At 39.9% G+C, this 23,568-nt stretch overlaps 2 non-coding genes across 2 annotated transcripts; one reads left to right on the forward strand and one right to left on the reverse strand.

The window, feature by feature from the left end:
• The first annotated feature begins 3,055 nt into the window (after positions 1-3,055).
• On the forward strand, positions 3,056-3,163 carry LOC130959241 (small nucleolar RNA R71). The gene has a single exon (XR_009078334.1). It is a non-coding gene; the product is annotated as a small nucleolar RNA R71 (small nucleolar RNA).
• An 18,700-nt stretch (positions 3,164-21,863) lies between these two features.
• Positions 21,864-21,971, reverse strand: LOC130958540 (small nucleolar RNA R71). The gene has a single exon (XR_009077655.1). It is a non-coding gene; the product is annotated as a small nucleolar RNA R71 (small nucleolar RNA).
• Between the last annotated feature and the right edge of the window lie 1,597 nt (positions 21,972-23,568).

Here is a 23,568-nt window from a genome sequence, read left to right on the forward strand (position 1 = left end):
CTTTGTTGCTCCTCTCTCATGATTCTTTGATCTTCTCTAATTTCATGGAGGAGGATGGAATGTTCTTGATGTTCCACCCTTAGTTGTCCCATGTTGGAACTCAATTCTCCTAGGGAGGTGTTCAGTTGCTCCCAATAGTCTTGTGGAGGAAAGTGCATCCCTTGAGGTATCTCAAGGATCTCATGATGAGAGGGGTCTCTTGTTTGCTCCATCCTTTTCTTAGTGATGGGCTTGAGGTCATGCCTTCTCAGTTGAACCAGCTTTCCTCTTGAATTTCTCTTCCATTGAGCGCCCTCTTCACAAATGTCTGTGAGGACTTGGTTCAACCTTTGATCAAAGTTGACCCTTCTTCATGGCCACAACTTAATAGAAGTGGTCTTGATGCACCCTTGAGATGAATCTCTCCATCTCCCATGACTCGGAGGTGGAAGCTTTTGCCTTCCCTTTCCTCTTTCTAGAGGTTTCTCCGGCCTTGGATGCCATAAATGGTTATGGAAAAACAAAAAAGCAACGCTTTTACCTCACCAAACTTAAAAGGTTTGCTCGTCCTCGAGCAAAAGAAGAAAGAAGAGAGTAGAAGAAGAAGAAATGAGGAAGAAGGGAGTGGCTTATGTATTTGGCCAAGGAGGGGGAGAAGTGATGTTTAGGTTGTGTGAAAATGAAGGAGTGAAGAAGGGTATTTATAGGAGAGAGGGGGGATAGGGTTCAGCCATTATGGGTGGGTTTGGGAGGGAAAGTGGTTTGAATTTGAAGGGTGAGGTAGGTGGGGTTTTATGAAGGATGGATGTGAGTGGTGAAGAGAAAGATGGGAGTTGATAGGTGAAGGGTTTTTTTTGGGGAAGAGGTATTGAGGTGATTGGTGAATGGGTGAAGAAGAAGAGAGAGAGTGGTGGGTTGGTGGGGATCCTGTGGGGTCCACAGATCCTGTGGTGTCAAGGAAAAGTCATCCATGCACCAAATGGCATTCAAAATCACGTTTTGAGCCATTTCTGGCGTTAAACGCCGGACTGATGCCCATTCCTGGCGTTTAACGCCAGGTTCTTGCCCTTTTCTGGCGTTTAACGCCAGTCTGGTGCCCCTTTCTGGCGTTAAACGCCCAGAATGGTGCCAGACTGGGCGTTAAACGCCCAACTACTAACCTTACTGGCGTTTAAACGCCAGCAAGTTCTCCTCCAGGGTGTGCTGTTTTTCTTCCTGTTTTTCATTCTGTTTTTGCTTTTTCAATTGATTTTGTGACTTCTCATGATCATCAACCTACAAAATAAGATAAAATAACAAAGGAAAATATATAAAATATAACATTGGGTTGCCTCCCAACAAGCGCTTCTTTAATGTCAGTAGCTTGACAGAGGGCTCTCATGGAGCCTCACAGATACTCAGAGCAATGTTGGAACCTCCCAACACCAAACTTAGAGTTTGAATGTGGGGGTTCAACACCAAACTTAGAGTTTGGTTGTGGCCTCCCAACACCAAACTTGGAGTTTGACTGTGGGGGCTCTGTTTGACTCTGATTTGAGAGAAGCTCTTCATGCTTCTTCTCCATGGTGACAGAGGGATATCCTTGAGCCTTAAACACAAAGGATTCTTCATTCACTTGAATGATCAGTTCACCTCCATCAACATCAATCACAGCCTTTGCTGTGGCTAGGAAGGGTCTGCCAAGGATGATGGATTCATCCATGCACTTCCCAGTCTCTAGGACTATGAAATCAGTAGGGATGTAATGGTCTTCAATCTTCACCAATACATCCTCTACAAGTCCATGAGCTTGTTTTCTTGAGTTGTCTGCCATCTCTAGTGAGATTCTTGCAGCTTGTACCTCAAAGATCCCTAGCTTCTCCATTACAGAGAGAGACATGAGGTTTACACTTGACCCTAAGTCACACAGAGCCTTATTGAAGGTCATGGTGCCTATGGTGCAAGGTATTGAAAACTTCCCAAGATCTTGTTTCTTTTGGGGTAATTTCTGCCTAGACAAGTCATCCAGTTCTTTGGTGAGCAAAGGAGGTTCATTCTCCCAAGTCTCATTTCCAAATAACTTGTCATTTAGCTTCATGATTGCTCCAAGGTATTTAGCAACTTGCTCTTCAGTGACATACTCATCCTCTTCAGAGGAGGAATACTCATCAGAGCTCATGAAAGGCAGAAGTAAGTCCAATCGAATCTCTATGGTCTCATTTTGAGCCTTAGATTCCCATGGTTCCTCATTGGGGAACTCAGTGGAGGTCAGTGCACGCCCATTGAGGCCTTCCTTAGTGGCGTCCACTTCCTCTCTTTCCTCTCCAGATTCGGCCATGGTTATGGCTTTGCACTCTCCTTTTGGATTTTCTTCTGTATTGCTTGGAAGAGTACTTGGAGGGAGTTCAGTAATTTTCTTGCTCAGCTGTCCCACTTGTGCCTCCAAATTCCTAATGGAGGACCTTGTTTCAGTCATGAAACTTTGAGTGGTTTTGATTAGATTAGAGACCATGGTTGCTAAGTCAGAGGGGTTCTGCTTAGAATTCTCTGTCTGTTGCTGAGAAGATGATGGAAAAGGCTTGCCATTGCTAAACCTGTTTCTTCCACCATTATTGTTGTTGAAACCTTGTTGAGGTTTCTCTTGATTCTTCCATGAGAAATTTGGGTGATTTCTCCATGAAGAATTATAGGTGTTTCCATAGGGTTCTCCTAGGTAATTCACCTCTTCCATTGAAGGGTTCTCAAGATCATAAGCTTCTTCCTCAGATGAAGCTTCCTTAGTACTGCCATGTGCATTTTGCATTCCAGACAGACTTTGAGAAATCAAATTGACTTGTTGAGTCAATATCTTGTTCTGAGCCAATATGGCATTCAGAGTGTCAATCTCAAGAACTCCTTTCTTCTGACTAGTCCCATTGTTCACAGGATTCCTTTCAGAAGTGTACATGAATTGGTTATTTGCAACCATTTCAATGAGTTCTTGAGCCTTTGTAGGTGTCTTCTTCAGATGAAGAGATCCTCCAGCAGAGCTATCCAAAGACATCTTGGATAGTTCAGAGAGACCATCATAGAAAATACCTATGATGCTCCATTCAGAAAGCATGTCTGAGGGACACTTTCTGATTAATTGTTTGTATCTTTCCCAAGCTTCATAGAGGGATTCTCCATCCTTCTGTCTGAAGGTTTGGACTTCCACTCTAAGCTTACTCAATTTTTGAGGTGGAAAGAACTTTGCCAAGAAGGCATTGACTAGCTTTTCCCAAGAGTCCAGGCTTTCTTTAGGTTGTGAGTCCAACCATATTCTAGCTCTGTCTCTTACAGCAAAAGGGAATAGCATCAGTCTGTAGACCTCAAGGTCAACCCCATTAGTCTTGACTGTGTCACAGATTTGCAAGAACTCAGCTAAAAACTGATGAGGATCTTCCAATGGAAGTCCATGGAACTTGCAATTCTGTTGCATTAGAGAAACTAATTGAGGCTTAAGCTCAAAGTTGTTTGCTCCAATGGCAGGGATAGAGATGCTTCTCCCATAGAAGTCGGGAGTAGGTGCAGTAAAGTCACCCAGCACCTTCCTTGCATTGTTGGCATTGTTGTTGTTTTCGGCTGCCATAGGTTCTTCTTCCTTGAAGAATTCGGTCAGGTCCTCAACAGAGAGTTGTGCCTTAGCTTCTCTTAGCTTTCGCTTCAAGGTCCTTTCAGGTTCAGGGTCAGCTTCAACAAGAATGCCTTTGTCTCTGCTCCTGCTCATATGAAAGAGAAGAGAACAAGAAAATGTGGAATCCTCTATGTCACAGTATAGAGATTCCTTGAGGTGTCAGAGAAAAAGAAAAACAGAAGAAGGAGGTAGAAGAATTCGAACTTGATTAGATAGAGTTCGAATTGTGCATTAAGAAGGAGTGATACTCCATAAATAGAAGGATGTGAGAAGAGGGAAAGTAATTTTCGAAAATTAAGTATAAGATTTTGAAAACATTTTTGAAAAACACTACTTGATTTTCGAAAATAAGAGTGGGAAAGAAATCAAATGATTTTTGAAAAAGACTTTGAATTTAGAAGTTAAAAAGATTTGATTGAAAACTATTTTGAAAAAGATGTGATTAAAAAGATATGATTGGTAAGTTATGCTTTTCTAAAAAGATATGATTGAAAAGATATGATTTTGAAAACAATTTAAAAAGATTTGATTTTAAAAATCAATGACTTGCCTAACAAGAAAAGATATGATTCAAACATTAAACCTTTCTCAACAGAAAAGGCAACATACTTAAAATGTTCAATCAAATCATTAATTGTTAGTAAGTATCTAAAAAAAGGAAAGAAATTGATTTTGAAAACATTTGATTGAAAAGATATGATTTGAAAAAGATTTCATTTTGAAAAACTTTGAAAACTTGAAAAAAAATTGATTTTGAAAACAAAATCCTCCCCTTGTGCCATCCTGGCGTTAAACGCCCAGAATGGTATCCATTCTGGCGTTTAACGCCCAAAATGCTACCTTTTGGGCGTTAAACGCCCAACCAGGTACCCTGGCTGGCGTTTAAACGCCAGTCTGTCCTTCTTCACTGGGCGTTTTGAACGCCCAGCTTTTCTGTGTAATTCCTCTGCTGCATGTTCTGAATCTTCAGTCCCCTGTACTATTGACTTGAAAATAGAACCAAGATCAAATAAACAAGGCATGCAAGACACCAAACTTAAGATTAGACATTAGACTCAAACAAGAAACATAACGTATTTTTGGTTTTTATGATTTTTTAAAATTTTTTTGTGCTTTTTTTCGAAAATTATGTGAAAACAGAAAATAAAGGTTTCAGAATTCTCAATTTGAATTTCCAGGAATCATTGCAATGCTAGTCTAAGACTCCGGTCCAGGAATTAGACATGGCTTCACAGCCAGCCAAGCTTTCAAAGAAAGCTTCGGTCCAAAACACTAGACATGGCCAATGGCCAGCCAAGCCTTAGCAGACCATTGCTCCAATAGCAAGATTGATAGAGATCAACAAGCTATTGTGATGATCAGTTGAAACCTCGGTCCAATAAGATTAGACATGGCTTCACAGCCAGCCAGATTTCAACAGATCACCATGAAACACTAGAATTCATTCTTAAGAACTCTAAAGAAAAAAAAATACCTAATCTAAGCAACAAGATGAACCGTCAGTTGTCCATACTCAAGAACAATCCCCGGCAACGGCGCCAAAAACTTGGTGCACGAAATTGTGATCACTACTTTTACACAAAACAATCCCCGGTAATGAATCCAAAAACTTGGTGCTCAATACCATGGCATAAACACAACTTCGCACAACTAACCAGCAAGTGCACTGGGTCGTCCAAGTAATAAACCTTACGCGAGTAAGGGTCGATCCCACGGAGATTGTTGGTATGAAGCAAGCTATGGTCACCTTGTAAATCTCAGTCAGGCAGACTCAAATGGGTATAGTGATAAACGAATAAAGCGTAAAGATAAAGATAGAGATACTTATGTATATCATTGATGAGAGCTTCAGATAAGCGTATGAAGATGCCTTCCCTTCCGTCTCTCTGCTTTCCTACAGTCTTCATCCAATCCTTCTTACTCCTTTCCATGGCAAGCTCATGTAGGGTTTCACTGTTGTCAGTGGCTACCTCCCATCCTCTCAGTGAAAACGTTGCCTATGCTCTGTCACAGCATGGGTAATCAGCTGTCGGTTCTCGGTCAGGCCGGAATAAAATCCATCGATTCTTTTGCGTCTGTCACTAACGCCCCGCCTGCTAGGAGTTTGAAGCACGTCACAGTCATCCAATCATTGAATCCTACTCAGAATACCACAGACAAGGTTAGACCTTCCGGATTCTCTTGAATGTTGCCATCAGTTCTCGCCTATACCACGAAGACTCTGATCTCACAGAATGGCTGGCTCGTTTGTCAGGCGAGCACTCGGTTGTCAGGCGATCAACCATGCATCGTGTATCAGGAATCCAAGAGATATTCACTAAGCCTCGTATGCTTGTAGAACAAGAGTGGTTGTCAGTCACTTTGTTCATAAGTGAGAATGATGATGAGTGTCACGGATCATCACATTCATCAAGTTGAAGAACAGGTGATATCTTGGAACAAGAACAAGCGGAATTGAATAGAAGAACAATAGTAATTGCATTAATACTCGAGGTACAGCAGAGCTCCACACCTTAATCTATGGTGTGTAGAAACTCCACCGTTGAAAATACATAAGAACAAGGTCTAGGCATGGCCGAATGGCCAGCCTCCCAAAGTGATCAACAGATCTCAAGATAAAAGATTCCAAAGATCAGAAGATGAAAATACAATAGTAAAAGGTCCTACTTATAGAAAACTAGTAGCCTAAGGTGTACAGAGATGAGTAAATGACATAAAAATCCACTTCCGGGCCCACTTGGTGTGTGCTTGGGCTGAGCAATGAAGCATTTTCATGTAGAGACTCTTCTTGGAGTTAAACGCCAGCTTTTATGCCAGTTTGGGCGTTTAACTCCCATTTAGGTGCCAGTTCCGGCGTTTAACGCTGGAATTCCTGAGGGTGACTTTGAACGCCGGTTTGGGCCATCAAATCTTGGGCAAAGTATGAACTATCATATATTGCTGGAAAGCCCAGGATGTCTACTTTCCATCGCCATTGAGAGCGCGCCAATTGGGCTTCTGTAGCTCCAGAAAATCTACTTCGAGTGCAGGGAGGTCAAAATCCAACAGCATCTGCAGTCCTTTTCAGTCTCTGAATCAGATTTTTGCTCAGGTCCCTCAATTTCAGCCAGAAAATACCTGAAATCACAGAAAAACACACAAACTAATAGTAAAGTCCAGAAAAGTAAATTTTAATTAAAAACTAATAAAAATATACTAAAAACTCAACTCAAACTACTAAAATCATACTAAAAACAATGCCAAAAAGCGTACAAATTATCCGCTCATCATGGAGTCACAAGAACAAGTGCAAAAATTAAAGCAAACTAAAAAACAGCATAAAAAATAGCACACCCTGGAGGACGAGTTTACTGGCATTTAAACGCCAGTAAGGATACCAAAATAGGCGTTTAACGCCCAGCCTGGCACCATTCTGGGCGTTAAACGCCAGAACTGGCAGGCAAATTGGTGTTTAAATGCTAGTAAAGGTAGAAAAATGGGTGTTTAAATGCCCAGCCTGGCACCATTCTGGGCGTTAAACGCCAGAACTGGCAGGCAGACTGGCATTTAAACGCCAGAAAAGGGCATCAGCTTGGCGTTTAAACGCCAGGGCGTTTAACGCCAAGGAAGTGCAGGGATGAAAAAAATCTTTGACACCTCAGGATTTGTGGACCTCACAGGATCCCCACCTACCCCACCTCACTCTCTCTCCTCTTCACACCTCTCTATAACATTCTACCCAAAATACCACTCACCTATCAAATCTTACCCTCTTCCCCATATTCTCTTCACCACTCACATCCATCCCCTAATTCCCAAAAACCATCATACAACCCACCTACCCCAGCCACTCAAATTCAAACCTTTTCCCTCCCAAACCCACCCCTTCTCACACGAACCAACTCCCTCTCTTACCCTATAAATACCCCTTCTTACTCCTACATTTTCACACATCACATACACTCAAAACCCCCCTTGGCTGAACCCTCTCAAGCCTCCATATCCCACTTCTCTTCTTCTTCTACTCTCTTCTTTCTTCTTTTGCTCAAGGACGAGCAAACCTCTTAAGTTTGGTGTGAAAAAAAGCCTTACTTTTTAATTTTCCAAACCCATTAATGGCACCGAAGGCCGGAGAATCCTCAAGGAAGAGGAAAGGGAAGGCAATTGCTTCCACCTCCGAGTCATGGAAGATGGAGAGATTCATCTCAAAGGTCTATCAAGACTTCTTTTATGAAGTTGTGGCCAAGAAGAAGGTGATCCCCGAGGTCCCCTTCAAGCTCAAAAGGAGCGAATATCCGGAGATCCGACATGAGATTAGGAGAAGAGGATGGGAAGCTCTCACCAATCCCATTCAACAAGTCAGAATCTTAATGGTTCAAGAGTTCTATGCTAATGCATGGATCACTAAGAACCATGATCAAAGTATGAACCCGAACCCGAAGAATTGGCTCACAATGGTCCAGGGGAAATACTTAAATTTCAGTCTGGAAAATGTGAGATTGGCGTTCAACTTGCCAATCATGAGAGGAGATTCTCATCCTTTTACTAGAAAAGTCAACTTTGATCAAAGGTTGGACCAAGTCCTCAAAGACATCCAACGCTCTATCATTCCTACTAAGGCAAGCCGGTTCAACTAAGAAGGTCGGACCTTAAGCCTATGGCTACAGGATGGTCGGAGTTCATCCAATGTTCTATCATTCTTACTAGCAACCTATCCGAAGTAACTGTGGATCGGGCTATCATAATCCATAGTATCATGATTGGAGAGGAAGTGGAAGTTCATGAGATCATACCTCTAGAACTATACAAGGTGGATGACAAGCCCTCCACTTTGGCAAAGTTAGCCTTTTCTCATCTCATTTGTCACATATGCAATTTAGCTGGAATTGTCATAGAGGAAGACATCCTCATTGAAAAGGACAAGCCCATCACTAAAAAGAGGATGGAGCAAACAAGAGAGCCCACTCATGGACCTCAACAAGTGCATGAGGAAGTCCCTCATCAAGAAATCCCTGAGATGCCTCAAGGGATACATTTTCCTCCACATAACTATTGGGAGCAACTCAACACCTCTTTAGGGGATTTGAGTTCTAATATGGAGCAACTAATGATGGAGCACCAAGAGCACTCCATTATCCTCCATGAAATTAGAGAAGACCAAAGAGCCATGAGGGAAAAGCAACAAAGGCAAGGAAGAGACATTGAGGAGCTCAAGCACTCCATAGGATCTTCAAGAAGGAGAACTAGCCGCCATCACTGAGGTGGACCCGTTCTTTAATTCCCTTGCTCTTATCTTTCTGTTTTTCGATTTTTATGCTTTATGTTTGTCTATGTTTGTGTCTTTATTACATGATCATTAGTGTCTAGTGTCTATGCCTTGAAGCTATGAATGTCCCATAAATCCTTCACCTTTCTTAAATGAAAAATGTTCCTAATTGCAAAAGAACAAGAAGTACATGAATTTCGAATTTTATCTTGAAATTAGTTTAATTATTTTGATGTGGTGGCAACACTTTTTGTTTTCTGAATGAATGCATAAACAGTGCATATTTTTTGATAGTGAAGTTTATGAATGTTAAAATTGTTGGCTCTTGAAAGAATAATGAAAAAGGAAAAATGTTATTGATAATCTGAAAAATCATAAATTTGATTCTTGAAGCAAGAAAAAGCAATGAAAAAGAAAAAGCTTGCGAAAAAAAATGGCAAAAAAAAAAGAAAAATAAAAAAAAAAGCAAACAGAAAAATCCAGTAGCCCTTTAAACCAAAAGGCAAGGATAAAAAAGATCCAAGGCTTTGAGCATCAGTGGATAGGAGGGCCCAAAGGAATAAAATCCTGGCCTAAGCGGCTAAATCAAGCTGTCCCTAACCATGTGCTTGTGTCATGAAGGTCCAAGTAAAAAGCTTGACACTGAGTGGTTAAATTTGTGATCAAAAGCAAAAGAGTGTGCTTAAGAACTCTGGACACCTCTAACTGGGGACTCTAGCAAAGCTGAGTCACAATCTAAAAAGGTTCACCCAGTTATGTGTCTGTGGCATTTATGTATCCGGTGGTAATACTGGAAAACAAGATGCTTAGGGTCATGGCCAAGACTCATAAGTAGCTGTGTTCAAGAATCAACATACTGAACTAGGAAAATCAATAATACTATCTTAATTCTGAGTTCCTATAGATGCCAATCATTCTGAATTTCAAAGGATAAAGTGAGATGCCAAAACTATTCAGAAGCAAAAAGCTACAAGTCCCACTCATCTAATTAGAACCAAGCTTAATTGATATTTTAGGATTTATTGTATATTCTCTTCTTTTTATCCTATTTGGTTTTCAGTTTCTTGGAGACAAGCAACAATTTAAGTTTGGTGTTGTGATGAGCGGATAATTTATACGTTTTTTGGCAGTATTTTTACATAGTTTTTAGTATGTTTTAGTTACTTTTATTATATTTTTATTAGTTTTTATGAAAAAATTACATTTCTGGACTTTACTCTGAGTTTGTGTGTTTTTCTGTGATTTTACGTATTTTCTGGCTGAAATTGAGCGACTTGAGCAAAAATCTTATTCAGAGACTGAGAAAAGACTGCAGATGCTGTTGGATTCTGACCTCCCTGCACTCGAAGTGGATTTTCTGGAGCTATGGAAGCCTAATTGGCACGCTCTTAGTTGCGTTGGAAAGTAGACATCTTGGAATTTCCAGTAATATTTAATAGTCCATACTTTTTCCGAGATTTGATGGCCCAAACTAGCGTCCAAACGCCCACCAGAGACCCTTTTCTGGCGTAAAATGCCGAGACTGGCACTAAAGCTGGAGTTTAACTCCAAGGATGGCCTATGCACGTGAAAGCTTCAAGGCTCAGCCCAAACACACACCAAGTGGGCCACGGAAGTGGATTTCTACACTATCTACCCATTTTCTGTAAACCTAGTTTACTAGTTTAGTATAAATAGCACTTTTTACTATTGTATTCACATCTTTGGACCATTCTTCGATCCTTAGATTAGGTCTTTGAATCCTATTTTGATTGTATTATGCCATTTGGGAGGCTGGCCATTTGGCCATGCCTAGACCTTGTTCTTATGTATTTGTCAACGGTGGAATTTCTACACCTCACATATTAAGGTGAGGAGCTCTGCTGTTCCTCGAGTATTAATGCAAGTATTATTGTTTTTCTATTCAATTCACGCCTACTTCTCCTCCAAGATATACTCTCGTACTTAATTCAATTAAGTCAGAATGAAGGGGTGACCCGTGACAATCATCCAATCTTCGTTACTCACTTAGCCAAGATCCACGTGCCTGACAACCACAAAGTGGTCTACATGATGTTTGATGTAGTCATTGAATGACAGCTGGAGTATACTCTCTTTGGTCTCTGACTCACGAATCTGAATCACCTCTCCTAACAACAGAGTATTCAAATTTGTGACGTTAGAACCTTCATGGTATAAGGTAGAATCAATTGGTAGCATTCTTGAGATCCGGAAAGTCTAAACCTTGTTTGTGGCATTCCGAGTAGGATCCGGGATAGGATGACTGTGACGAGCTTCAAACTCGTGACTGTTGGGCATAGTGACAGTGTGCAAAAGAATAAATGTATTCTATTCCAACACGATCGAGAATCGACAGCTGATTAGCCAAGTGGGAAACCGTAGAGGACATGTTTTCACTGAGAGGATGGATGGTAGCCATTGACAACGGTGATCCACCAACATACAACTTGCCATGAAAGAGGGTATGCATGATTGGATGAGGACAATAGGAAAGTAAAGATTCAGAGACAACAAAGCATCTCCAAACACTTATCTGAAATTCCCACCAAGGAACTACATAAGTAACTTTATTTAATTTTATGTTTTGTTATTCTTTTTATTATTAAACCTCACAACCATTTGAATCCGCCTGACTGAGATTTACAAGATAACCAAAGCTTGCTTCAAGCCGACAATCTCTGTGGGATCGACCCTTACTCACGTAAGGTATTACTTGGACAACCCAATGCACTTGCTGGTCAGCTATGCGGAGTTGTGAAAAGTGTGAATCACAATTTCGCATACCACACCACTACTTTTATTTTCTACACAATGAGCCTCTGCTATTAAATCGGCAGTCCGACTCACATCATTAGTTTCATTACAAGCAATATGGGAATCACAACTAAATTTGACTGGAAGTGTCGAATCAAACATACTACAATAATTAAATTTACTAATCCTATCATATTCAACTTTATCAGAAGAATCATCCTTATTTTCTAAAACATGAGAATTTTTAAAATAATTATGCAAAGTTACCAGGTAGTTGGAAACTTCCTCAACCTGGTCCATAGTTCAGCCTTCAAGGTCTTCAAGAAAGACAGTCCCAACCTGTCAGCTCGAAACCCAAATCTGGGTAACACAGCTTCACCGAAAGGCCTTCCGAAGTCAGATAACACCCTTCACAATTTTAAGGATTCAGAGATCGATCAACATTTAAAGGCTTTAACTTGCAGTTATATATCCTAAAATCGTCATGCATTTGTTCAACATATAAACTCGAATCTGCTTTGACAATTTCAGGTTTGCCTTCCTTAGTCCATAGAAGCATGCTTTGATGCACTGTAGAAGGTACCGCACCTACACCATGGATCCAATCCCTGCCCAACAAGGCATTATAACTGGCCTGCGATGGCACTACTACAAACACAGAATGCCTTTCTGATGACCCCACTTTTACAGTTAAAAGTAACCAACCCTCTTGCAGGTGTAGAAGTCCCACTAAAATCAGTCACAGCAATATTTTTAGGGACCAAATCATCAGGATCCTTTCTTACTTTTTCCAACATCCTTTCAGGCAGAAGACTGATCGCTACCCCACCATCGATTAACACCTTATTTATTTTAAATCCATTCAGTACAACTAAGATATGAAGAGGGTGTAAATGGGACATCTGCCTCTCAGTAGGCCGAGGAAAATAACCTGGCTCATCTTCAATACGTATGAAGGAATAAGCTTCTTCATCTTTCTGATCATAATCCTCATCTGGATTACTTTCACGTTCACCAAGATATTCAGTTAGAATGATCGAGATTGTTCTCACCATATCATCATCCCCTTCATCAAAATATTCCTCATCAACATCGACATCTTTATTTTTGTCGTCCCCAGAAGACTGAGCAACCTCTTTGCCTTTATCCATCTTTATAGGTGATGGAATTTCTTTAGGATAAGTCTTCCCATCAGAAGGAAAGACAATTCAAGAATACACAGAGGGTGTTGCCCCCTTACTTGCTTCCTTACCTGTTTCTATTTGAAGTTTCTTACTTTGAGTAAAACTCCTTCTTCCACCTCTTCCTCTCAGGTAACCCCTGGCATGTCCTCAATAAAAAGCAAATTGATTTCGAGATGGTGCTCGATGCCCCCACTGAGGATTGCGTCGATACAAATGATCACGCCTTTGAAATTCTTGACAATTCCTTATCCACTGAACACCTATGGCCTGAGATTAGCTTAAAGGTGCAGTTACATCACGCTGAGGGATCTTTGAACTAGAACCCTCCATGCATCGAATTGGCTGCCTCTGACACGCTTGCTCTTCCCTATGAGCTAATTCCTTCTTCATTCTTTCCTTTTCAAAGATAGCTACCGCCTCAGCATCAAAGACAGCATTGCACTGAGGACACAGAGATACGTCCCGGTCTTTGATCTTCTGCTGAACTAAGAAATCCAGCAAGCTATCCCCCATTCTGGGAAAAATAGATCTTACCTGTGACTCAAAATCATCAAGAGCCACATCAAAATCATAAGATATACCAACCATGTTCACCCCCAAGCAGGGCTCAACATAACCGGCATCAACTTTGAAGGGATCAATATCAACCTTCATTTCCTTCTTGCCATCATCAAATTTCAATCGTCCTTCCATGATTGCTTCTTGAATCAAATCCCTGGAACGGACACAACTGTTAGTCGAATGACTTGTTGCTTGATGAAATTTACAATAAGGCTTTCCCTTTAAATCTTTAACAGAAAGTAAAGCTCTACCCTCAGGTAAAGCTAATTATTATCTTTAAGCAACACATCGAAAATCTGATCAGATTTCGAGATATCAGAACTATATTTTTCACACTCTTAAGTTTTGAATCATTCAAATTTTCACTATTAGGAAGTTTTTTCAATAAAGAGCAAACATACGGAAGACCTTTCTTAAGTTCTGCTAAATCGACTTCCGTTTCGAAATCGAATTCCTCCTCCGAAGATTCCATGGTTACATAAGCAACCTTTTCTTTTCGAGTAAATGGTTTACTCTTTGACATTTGCTCATTTCTATATTTTTCTTTCTCCTTTTTCATGAGTTCGATCTGTCGAACCTTCTCGGCCAAATGAGCCAGATTAGGAATATGCACGTTGAGCAACTTTCTGCGCATATAAAATTCTAACCCCATAGTTGCTATTTTCACAATCTCACTTTCAGGTAATGTTACATAGCATCTACTTCTAGCATTTTTGAAATGTATTAAGTAATCATCGATAGTTTTACCATTTTCATGTTTCAAAGCTACTAGATCGGTAACTGCTACATTCATTTCTCCCCTGTAAAACTGAGCGTGAAAAGTAATTTCCAACTGATTCCATGTTGTAATCAAATTTGGTCTAAGATTCGAGAACCAAGTAAATGCATTCTTTGTCAACGATGAAGGAAAATTTTCATTTTCAAATTCTCATCATTCGCTAAGTTCTCGATCTCGACCAAATAACGAGCAACATGTTCAGTAGTGGATTCTCCGACTTCTCCAGCAAATTTTGTGGTTATTTTTGGATTTTTTACCCCTCTTGACACTTTAGCCATCTGAACTACTTGGGAAAAAGCAGACACAAAATGTGGTTGATTCATAAAACCAACATTCAGTCCAACCTGATTTAGTACTTCTTCTACAATCCTAGTGACTTGATAGCGATCACCACGCAAACTATTTAAAACATTATCAGCATTTTCACCTCGAAGAACCACGTGAGGATTTTCTCGATTTGGAATGTGATTTTCATTTTGAAAATTGTTTTCCATCCCCTCATTATTTCCCCGGGCATTATGCTTTTCACCTTTATCATAATCAACAATTCGAGCAATCCTCTCCACTTGTCTAGCGAGACGCTCGAATCTTGACTCATGATCTGCCATCATGGGATTCAAGATTGTAGTCATTTTCTGGGTCAATAAATTGACCAAGTCATGGTGACTTTCCTCCACTTGCTGTCGATATACTTCCATTGAATTGGTAGCATTCGAAGTGGAACCCACCTGATATTCACGAGAATACTCGGAATATTATTGTGGGTTTTGAGCATTATTCACTCCATTCATATTCCCAAAACGGATAGGCGGCATGAAACCACCCACCGGTGGGGTATAACTAGGAGGAAGACCATAAGGAGGCCAACCAGCGGTTAATGGAGGTTGATATGGTGGCACAGGACCACGTGGACGAGTATTACATCCAATATTCCCAGTTTGTATAGTCATAATGACTATACTTTCAGTTCTAATTGCACCCTCTGAATGTGAAGATACGTCCGCTTGTTGCATGGATACTGGTATGCTATCATTGGTGGAAGAACCACCATTCACATTTGATAATTCATCAGCCATGTGAATGATCTTCCCACTCCGTAATCGCATACACTAAAATTACTGGAAAAGACTTTATTTGACACACCTCGATTTGAAAATTGTCCCACCGGGTGTGCCAATTTGTTTTGTCAATTTTTAGCAAATCGATAGTGGTTCGATATCTAGTGATTTGGGAGCAAAACCTACTCCTCTGTGCGAGTACCAGTTTTCTAGAAGTGCATCAAAGCGTCTTTAATTAGACAGAGTTTGAACATAAAGATAAAGCAAATTTATAAATTAATGAATGAAACTTAGAAAATAAAGTTTTCAAAAAACTAAATACATGGTAAAAGAATAAAGGTTTGTATCAGAATTAAAAGAAAACAATGAAAATACCTCTAATTAAATCAAAGGATTCTTAACTTAAACAATAAAATGCAGAAAGATAAATTAAACAGAGAAAGTAGAGAATACTTAGTAAACATGATTAATTGAAATGTTAAAGTTACAGTAAAGACAAATTAAGTAAAAGAAGAAGATGGAAGGAACCCTACAAAAAATGTAACTCGATTGCAAACTCAGTGATTCGCTGGGATGTGAGAGTGCTAGAGTGTTTTTTCTGAGTAAAAGTTCCAACCCTTATTCCCTAACACTTCACAGTATTTATAGGCTATCTTACATAACGGTTAATTAAATTACAATTAATTACAATTAAATAAGAAATTATGAATTTGAAATACAAATACTCTTGGTAACTGTTCCCGATGTGTGATTATAGATATTCCCCATGTTTTCCTTGCGTGATGAAAGCTACTAACCTTCCCGCTTCCACTTCTATTCAACCAGCTCTTCGAAGGCTTTACTCGATTTCTTAAATCAAATCCCTTATTCGATTTAACCTCATTCGATCGACAAAATGATCGAAACTCAAATCGACACTGACTACTCTCAAACTCATACTTATGCACGTGTCTTCTCGAGAAATTATACTTGATTCATATTGAAGAACTGAAGATTGATGGTTTAGAAGTTATAATAAATTCTCATTGCAAGTATAGTTTCTAAACCAAGCAATCAACCTTTCTTACAAACGTTTTGGTTGTCACAAGTAATAAATCCAATAAAATTTATAAACCGAAGTATTCTTCATCTAACCAATCAACAATTATAGAATACAGACATACAAAAATCATGAGGTCTTTTCCAATGTTGTAATGGGGCCAAGGTAGAGGTAAGGGTATATGTATAAGGCTAAGTGAGTCAATAAGTGAATCCTTGATTAGTCTAAGATCTCACTTAACACACATATTTTGTAATTTAAAGCTTCTCAACCTATTTGCCCACAGTTTTCTCACTTTGTATTGCAAACTCATGCATTGATTTTAATTTTATCCCATGTGCATTGATTCTTTTTATTTTGTAACTGGAGAATTTCTTTGTGTCCCCTTAATTAAATACCAAAAATAGAAACTTTTTTTTTAGTCTGAAACTGCACATGATAATTCAATTGATTTCACATGAGCATGCTTCCCAAAATTTTTATTTTGAATATTTTTATTCTTTTAAACTTTCTATCTTTGTTTCTATCATCCATGTTCCCATAGATTTCCCCACACTTAAATTATACACAATACCTTATCTTAAGCTAACCAAGGATTCAACTTGGAATTCATATTTTGTTTTTCTACTTAAGGTTAGTAATGTGGTTTATAGAAAAAAAAAGGGATTAACAAGCTCGAGGGGGCTAACAAGGGTGATGTAAAAGGTATGCTAATTTGGGATAAGTGAGGAAAAATTCAAATTATGGCCTCAATCACTTTCTTAGTATGTATCTATATTCTATAATCAGACATATAGATTAAAACAAAGCAAAGAACATCAGAATAAAAAGAAGGGCGAAGCACACAGGAATAAAAATTATGGTTTGAATGTAACCATACAATTAAGCTCAAAACTCTCAGGCTGTGTGTTCTCTAGCTCAAAAAAATCATATATCGGTTATACATGTCATGCAAGTAGAAATTAAGAGTTTCCATTATTCTCAATGTAAAATTTATTTGGGTGGCTTTAAAGTTTTAGGGTTCCTCCTTGATGAAATGTTGTTAACTAACTAACATGTAATGCTATATATACAAGGGGTGTGGATTGTTTTGATTCTGTTAAAGTCTCTAGCTTACTTCTTTTTTGTTTTCAATTTAAACCAAACTTATCATATGCTAAAAGGGTACACTACACTAATTAATCCACATATTCTATGACTAATGAGTTAAAATTGCAACTAAACTAAATGGCTAAAATATGAACTAAAGTGCAAAATGTAGAAAATAGAATAGAAACACATGAAAAGAACAATGTATAAGTACTGAAAAAATAAAAATAAAAATGAAGATAAAATACAGAAAAATAAGCAAAATAAAATAAGAGTCTGTAGTGGTTCACCAAAAAAATATGCCAGAGATGGCGACCTCCCCACACTTAAAATAAAGCATCGTTCTCGATGCTCACTCAAGCTGGGTGTGAAGGAGTGTCACTACTGGAAGGATGGGCTGCTGGAGTCTCAGTGGTGGTTTGAGGATCTGCAGACTGGATGAAGGTAGGAGGATCTGTCTGCTGTAGAAGAGGCTCTGACTGGATAGGAATCTCGGGATCTGTGGCCTATATCTGGTGTGGCTCCTCAGAATGTGGCGCAGCCTGCTCCGGGCCTGCCTGCTCAGCCTGGGTGGGTGTCTCCTCCTCATGAGCGCTCGCCTCCACCTCAGATGTGTCAGAAGGGGTGTCAGGCTCGGAGGGGATGTTGCCGCTAGACCGGATCGTCAACTTGAGGTGCTCAAAGCGTCACTTGTTGCGATGCTCCATACGATCCAGGCAGGTGAAGAGTCGATGCACCAAATGGTAGATAGGCTCAAGAGCAGCTGGAGGTGCAGTGGGCGGAGCAGGTACAACAGTGGAAGAAGAGGGGGCAGCTGAAGGTGTGGCTGTCTCATCAGAAGCAGTAAGGAATGAAGGTCTGTAGCCTAAAGCCAGAAAGTTCCTGCTGTGAGGAATGATCTTCTTGCAGTCCGCAGCAGGTGGCTTCTCATCAGCATCCTCCCAAGGCACGTCAACTCGACGGCCTAGCTGGGTGACCAGATAAGGAAAGGGGAAGGTGCCTCTGATATGGACCCTGGTGATGAGCGGATAATTTATACGCTTTTTGGCATTGTTTTTAGTATGTTTTTAGTAGTTTGAGTTGAGTTTTTAGTATATTTTTATTAGTTTTTAGTTAAAATTCACTTTTCTGGACTTTACTATGAGTTTTTGTGTTTTTCTGTGATTTCAGGTATTTTCTGGCTGAAATTGAGGGACCTGAGCAAAAATCTGATTCAGAGACTGAAAAGGACTGCAGATGCTGTTGGATTCTGACCTCCCTGCACTCGAAGTGGATTTGCTGGAGCTACAGAAGCTCAATTGGCGCGCTCTCAACGGCGTTGGAAAGTAGACATCCTGGGCTTTCCAGCAATATATGATAGTCCATACTTTGCCCAAGATTTGATGGCCCAAACCGGCGTTCAAAGTCACCTTCAGAATTCCCAGCGTTAAACGCCGGAACTGGCACCAAAATGGGAGTTAAACGCCCAAACTGGCATAAAAGCTGGCGTTTAACTCCAAGAAGAGTCTCTACACGAAAATGCTTCATTGCTCAGCCCAAGCACACACCAAGTGGGCCCGGAAGTGGATTTTTATGTCATTTACTCATCTCTGTACACCCTAGGCTACTAGTTTTCTAGAAATAGGACCTTTTACTATTGTATTAGACATCTTGGTAGCTATCTTTGAGTTTCATGCTATCTTAGATCATTTGGGAGGCTGGCCATTCGGCCATGCCTAGACCTTGTTCTTATGTATTTTCAACGGTGGAGTTTCTACACACATAGATTAAGGTGTGGAGCTCTGCTGTACCTCGAGTATTAATGCAATTACTATTGTTCTTCTATTCAATTCCGCTTGTTCTTTGTCCAAGATATTCATTTGCACTCAATAACTTGATGAATGTGATGATTATGTGACACTCATCATCATTCTCTCTTATGAACAAGTGACTGACAACCACTCTGTTCTACAAGCAAACAAGGCTCTAGTGTTTATCTCTTGGATTCCTGATACACGATGCATGGTTGATCGCCTAACAACCGAGTGCTCGCCTGACAAACGAGCCAGCCATTCCGTGAGATCAGAGTCTTCGTGGTATAGGCAAGAACTGATGGCGGCATTCAAGAGAATCCGGAAGGTCTAACCTTGTCTGTGGTATTCTGAGTAGGATTCAATGATTGAATGACTGTGACGTGCTTCAAACTCCTAGCAGGCGGGGCGTTAGTGACAGACGCAAAAGAATCACTGGATTCTATTCCGGCCTGACCGAGAACCGACAGCTGATTAGCCATATGCTGTGACAGAGCATAGGAACATTTTCACTGAGAGGATGGGAGGTAGCCACTGACAACGGTGAAACCCTTGCATAAGCTTGCCATGGAAAGGAGTAAGAAGGATTGGATGAAGACAGTAGGAAAGCAGAGAGACGGAAGGGAAAGCATCTTCATACGCTTATCTGAAGCTCTCACCAATGACATACATAAGTATCTCTATCTTTATCTTTATGCTTTATTCATCATCTATACCCATTTGAGTCTGCCTGACTGAGATTTACAAGGTGACCATAGCTTGCTTCATACCAACAATCTCCGTGGGATCGACCCTTACTCGCGTAAGGTTTATTACTTGGACGACCCAGTACACTTGCTGGTTACTTGTGCGAAGTTGTAGTGATCACAATTTCGTGCACCAAGTTTTTGGCGCAGTTGCCGGGGATTGTTCGAGTATGGACAACTGACGGTTCATCTTGTTGCTTAGATTAGGTATTTTTTTTCAGAGTTCTTAAGAATGAATTCTAGTGTTTCAAGGTGATGTTCTTATCATCACCAAAGCTGATTGATCTTCATCAATTTAGCTCTTGAATGCAATGCTCTGCTGAAGCTTGGCTATTCATGTCTAATTCCTTTAGACTGAAGATTTAGACTAACATTGCATGATTCCTGGAATTCTCATTAAGAATTTTGATGCCTTTATTTTCTTCTTCCACTTAATTTTCGAAAAAAGCACAAAAAAAATTTACAAAATCATAAAAACCAAAAACATTTTATGTTTCTTGTTTGAGTCCAGTGTCTCATTTTAAGTTTGGTGTCTTGCATGCATTGTTTATTTGATCTTGGTTCTATTTTCAAGTCAATAGTACAGGGAACTGAAGATTCAGAACATGCAGCAGAGGAATTACACAGAAAAAGCTGGGCGTTCAAAACGTCCAGTGAAGAAGGACAGACTGGCGTTTAAACGCCAGCCAGGGTACCTAGTTGGGCGTTTAACGCCCAAAAAGGTAGCATTTTGGGCGTTAAACGCCAGAATGGATACCATTCTGGGCGTTTAACGCCAGGATGGCACAAGGGGGAGGATTTTGTTTTCAAAATCAATTTTTTTTCAAGTTTTCAAAGTTTTTCAAAATCAAATCTTTTTCAAATCATATCTTTTCAATCAAATGTTTTCAAAATCAATTTCTTTCCTTTTTCAAAGATACTTACTAACAATTAATGATTTGATTGAAAATTTTAAATATGTTGCCTTTTCTGTTGAGAGAGGTTTAATGTTTGAATCATATCTTTTCTTGTTAGGCAAGTCATTATTTTTTAAAATCAAATCTTTTTAAATTGTTTTCAAAATCATATCTTTTCAATCATATCTTTTTAAAACCATAACTTTTCAATCATATCTTTTTAATCACATCTTTTTCAAAATAGTTTTCAAATCATATCTTTTTGATTTCTAAATTCAAAAATCTTTTTCAAAAATTACTTGATCTCTTTCTCACTCTTGATTTTCGAAAATTAATTAATTTTTTTTAAAAATGTTTTCAAAATATTTCACTTGATTTTCGAAAATTTCTTCCTCTCTTCCCACATCCTTCTATTTATGGAGTATCACTCCTTCTCAATGCACAATTCGAACTCTATCTAATTAAGTTCGAATTCTTCTACCTCTTCCTTCTATTTTTCTTTTCCTCTGACACCTCAAGGAATCTCTATACTGTGACATAGAGGATTCTATATTTTCTTGTTCCCTTCTCTTTCATATGAGCAGGAACAAAGACAAAGGCATTCTTGTTGAAGCTGACCCTGAACCTGAAAGGACCTTGAAGCGAAAGCTAAGAGAAGCTAAGGCACAACTCTCTGTAGAGGACCTAACCGAATTCTTCAAAGAAGAAGAACACATGGCAGCCGAAAACAACAACAATGCAAGGAAGGTGCTGGGTGACTTTACTGCACCTACTCCTGACTTCTATGGGAGAAGCATCTCTATCCCTGCCATTGGAGCAAACAACTTTGAGCTTAAGCCTCAATTAGTTTCTCTAATGCAACAGAATTGCAAGTTTCATGGACTTCCATTGGAAGATCCTCATCAGTTCTTAGCTGAATTCTTACAAATCTGTGACACTGTCAAGACTAATGGGGTTGACCCTTAGGTCTACAGACTTATGCTATTCCCTTTTGCTGTAAGAGACAGAGTTAGGACATGGTTGGACTCACAACCTAAAGAAAGCCTGGACTCATGGGAAAAGCTAGTCAATGCCTTCTTGGCAAAGTTCTTTCCACCTCAAAAATTGAGTAAGCTTAGAGTGGAAGTCCAAACCTTCAGACAGAAGGAAGGAGAATCCCTCTATGAAGCTTGGGAAAGATACAAACAATTAATCAGAAAATGTCCTTCTGACATGCTTTCTGAATGGAGCATCATAGGTATTTTCTATGATGGTCTCTCTGAACTATCCAAGATGTCTTTGGATAGCTCTGCTAGAGGATCTCTTCATCTGAAGAAGACGCCTACAGAAGCTCAAGAGCTAATTGAAATGGTTGCAAATAACCAATTGGTGCACGAAATTGCAATAACACTTTTGCAATCCCGCACAACTAACCAGCAAGTGCACTGGGTCGTCCAAGTAATACCTTGCGTGAGCAAGGGTCGATCCCACGGAGATTGTCGGCTTGAAGCAAGCTATGGTTATCTTGTAAATCTTAGTCAGGATATCAGAAATTATCAGGATTGATTGTAAAAAGCAAAAGAACATGAAATAGGTATTTGTTCAGCAGTAATGGAGAATAGGCTGAGGCTTTGGAGATGCTCCATCTTCCGAATCTCTGCTTTCCTACTGTCTCCTTCATCAAACACGCAAGGCTCCTTCCATGGCAAGCTGTATGTAGGGTTTCACCGTTGTCAGTGGCTACCTCCCATCCTCTCATTGGAAATACGTCCCTGATGCTCTGTCACAGCATCGGCTATCCATCTGTCGGTTCTCAATCAGGCCGGAATAGAATCCAGTGATTCTTTTGCGTCTGTCACTAACGCCCCGCCCTCAGGAGTTTAAAGCACGTCACAGTCATCCAGTCATTGAATCCTACTCAGAATACCACAGACAAGGTTTAGACCTTCCGGATTCTCTTGAATGCCGCCATCAGTTCTAGCTTATACCACGAAGATTCCGATTAAAGAATCCAAGAGATATCTACTTAATCTAAGGTAGAACAGAGGTGGTTGTCAGGCACATGTTCATAGTTGAGAATGATGATGAGTGTCACGGATCATCACATTCATCCGGGTTAGGAGCAAGTGATATCTTAGAATGGAAGCAAGCATGATTGAATAAGAAACAGTAGTAATTGCATTAATCCATCAAGACACAGCAGAGCTCCTCACCCCCAACCATGGGGTTTAGAGACTCATGCCGTGGAAGGTACAAGAAACGTGTAAAAAGTGTTATGAGGTCATAAGGTACGGATACAATGTCAAAAGGTCCTATAAATAGTAAACTAATATCCTAAGGTTTACAGAAATGAGTAAATGACAGAAAAATCCACTTCCGGGCCCACTTGGTGTGTGCTTGGGCTGAGCAATGAAGTAATTTCGTGTAGAGACCTTTTCTGGAGTTAAACGCCAACTTTCATGCCAGTTTGGGCGTTTAACTCCAAGTTTTATGCCAGTTCCGGCGTTTAACGCTGGAATTTCTGATGCTGATTTGCTACGCCGGTTTGGGCCATCAAATCTTGGGCAAAGTATGGACTATCATATATTTCTGGAAAGCCCAGGATGTCTACTTTCCAATGCCGTTGAGAGCGCGCCAATTGGGCTTCTGTAGCTCCAGAAAATCCACTTCGAGTGCAGGGAGGTCAGAATCCAACAGCATCTGCAGTCCTTTTCAGTCTCTGGATCAGATTTTTGCTCAGAACCTTCGATTTCAGCCAGAAAATACCTGAAATCACAGAAAAACACACAAACTCATAGTAAAGTCCAGAAAAGTGAATTTTAACTAAAAACTAATA

The sequence above is a fragment of the Arachis stenosperma genome, chromosome 10, assembly GCF_014773155.1.
Source record: "Arachis stenosperma cultivar V10309 chromosome 10, arast.V10309.gnm1.PFL2, whole genome shotgun sequence".
Taxonomy (NCBI): domain Eukaryota; kingdom Viridiplantae; phylum Streptophyta; class Magnoliopsida; order Fabales; family Fabaceae; genus Arachis; species Arachis stenosperma.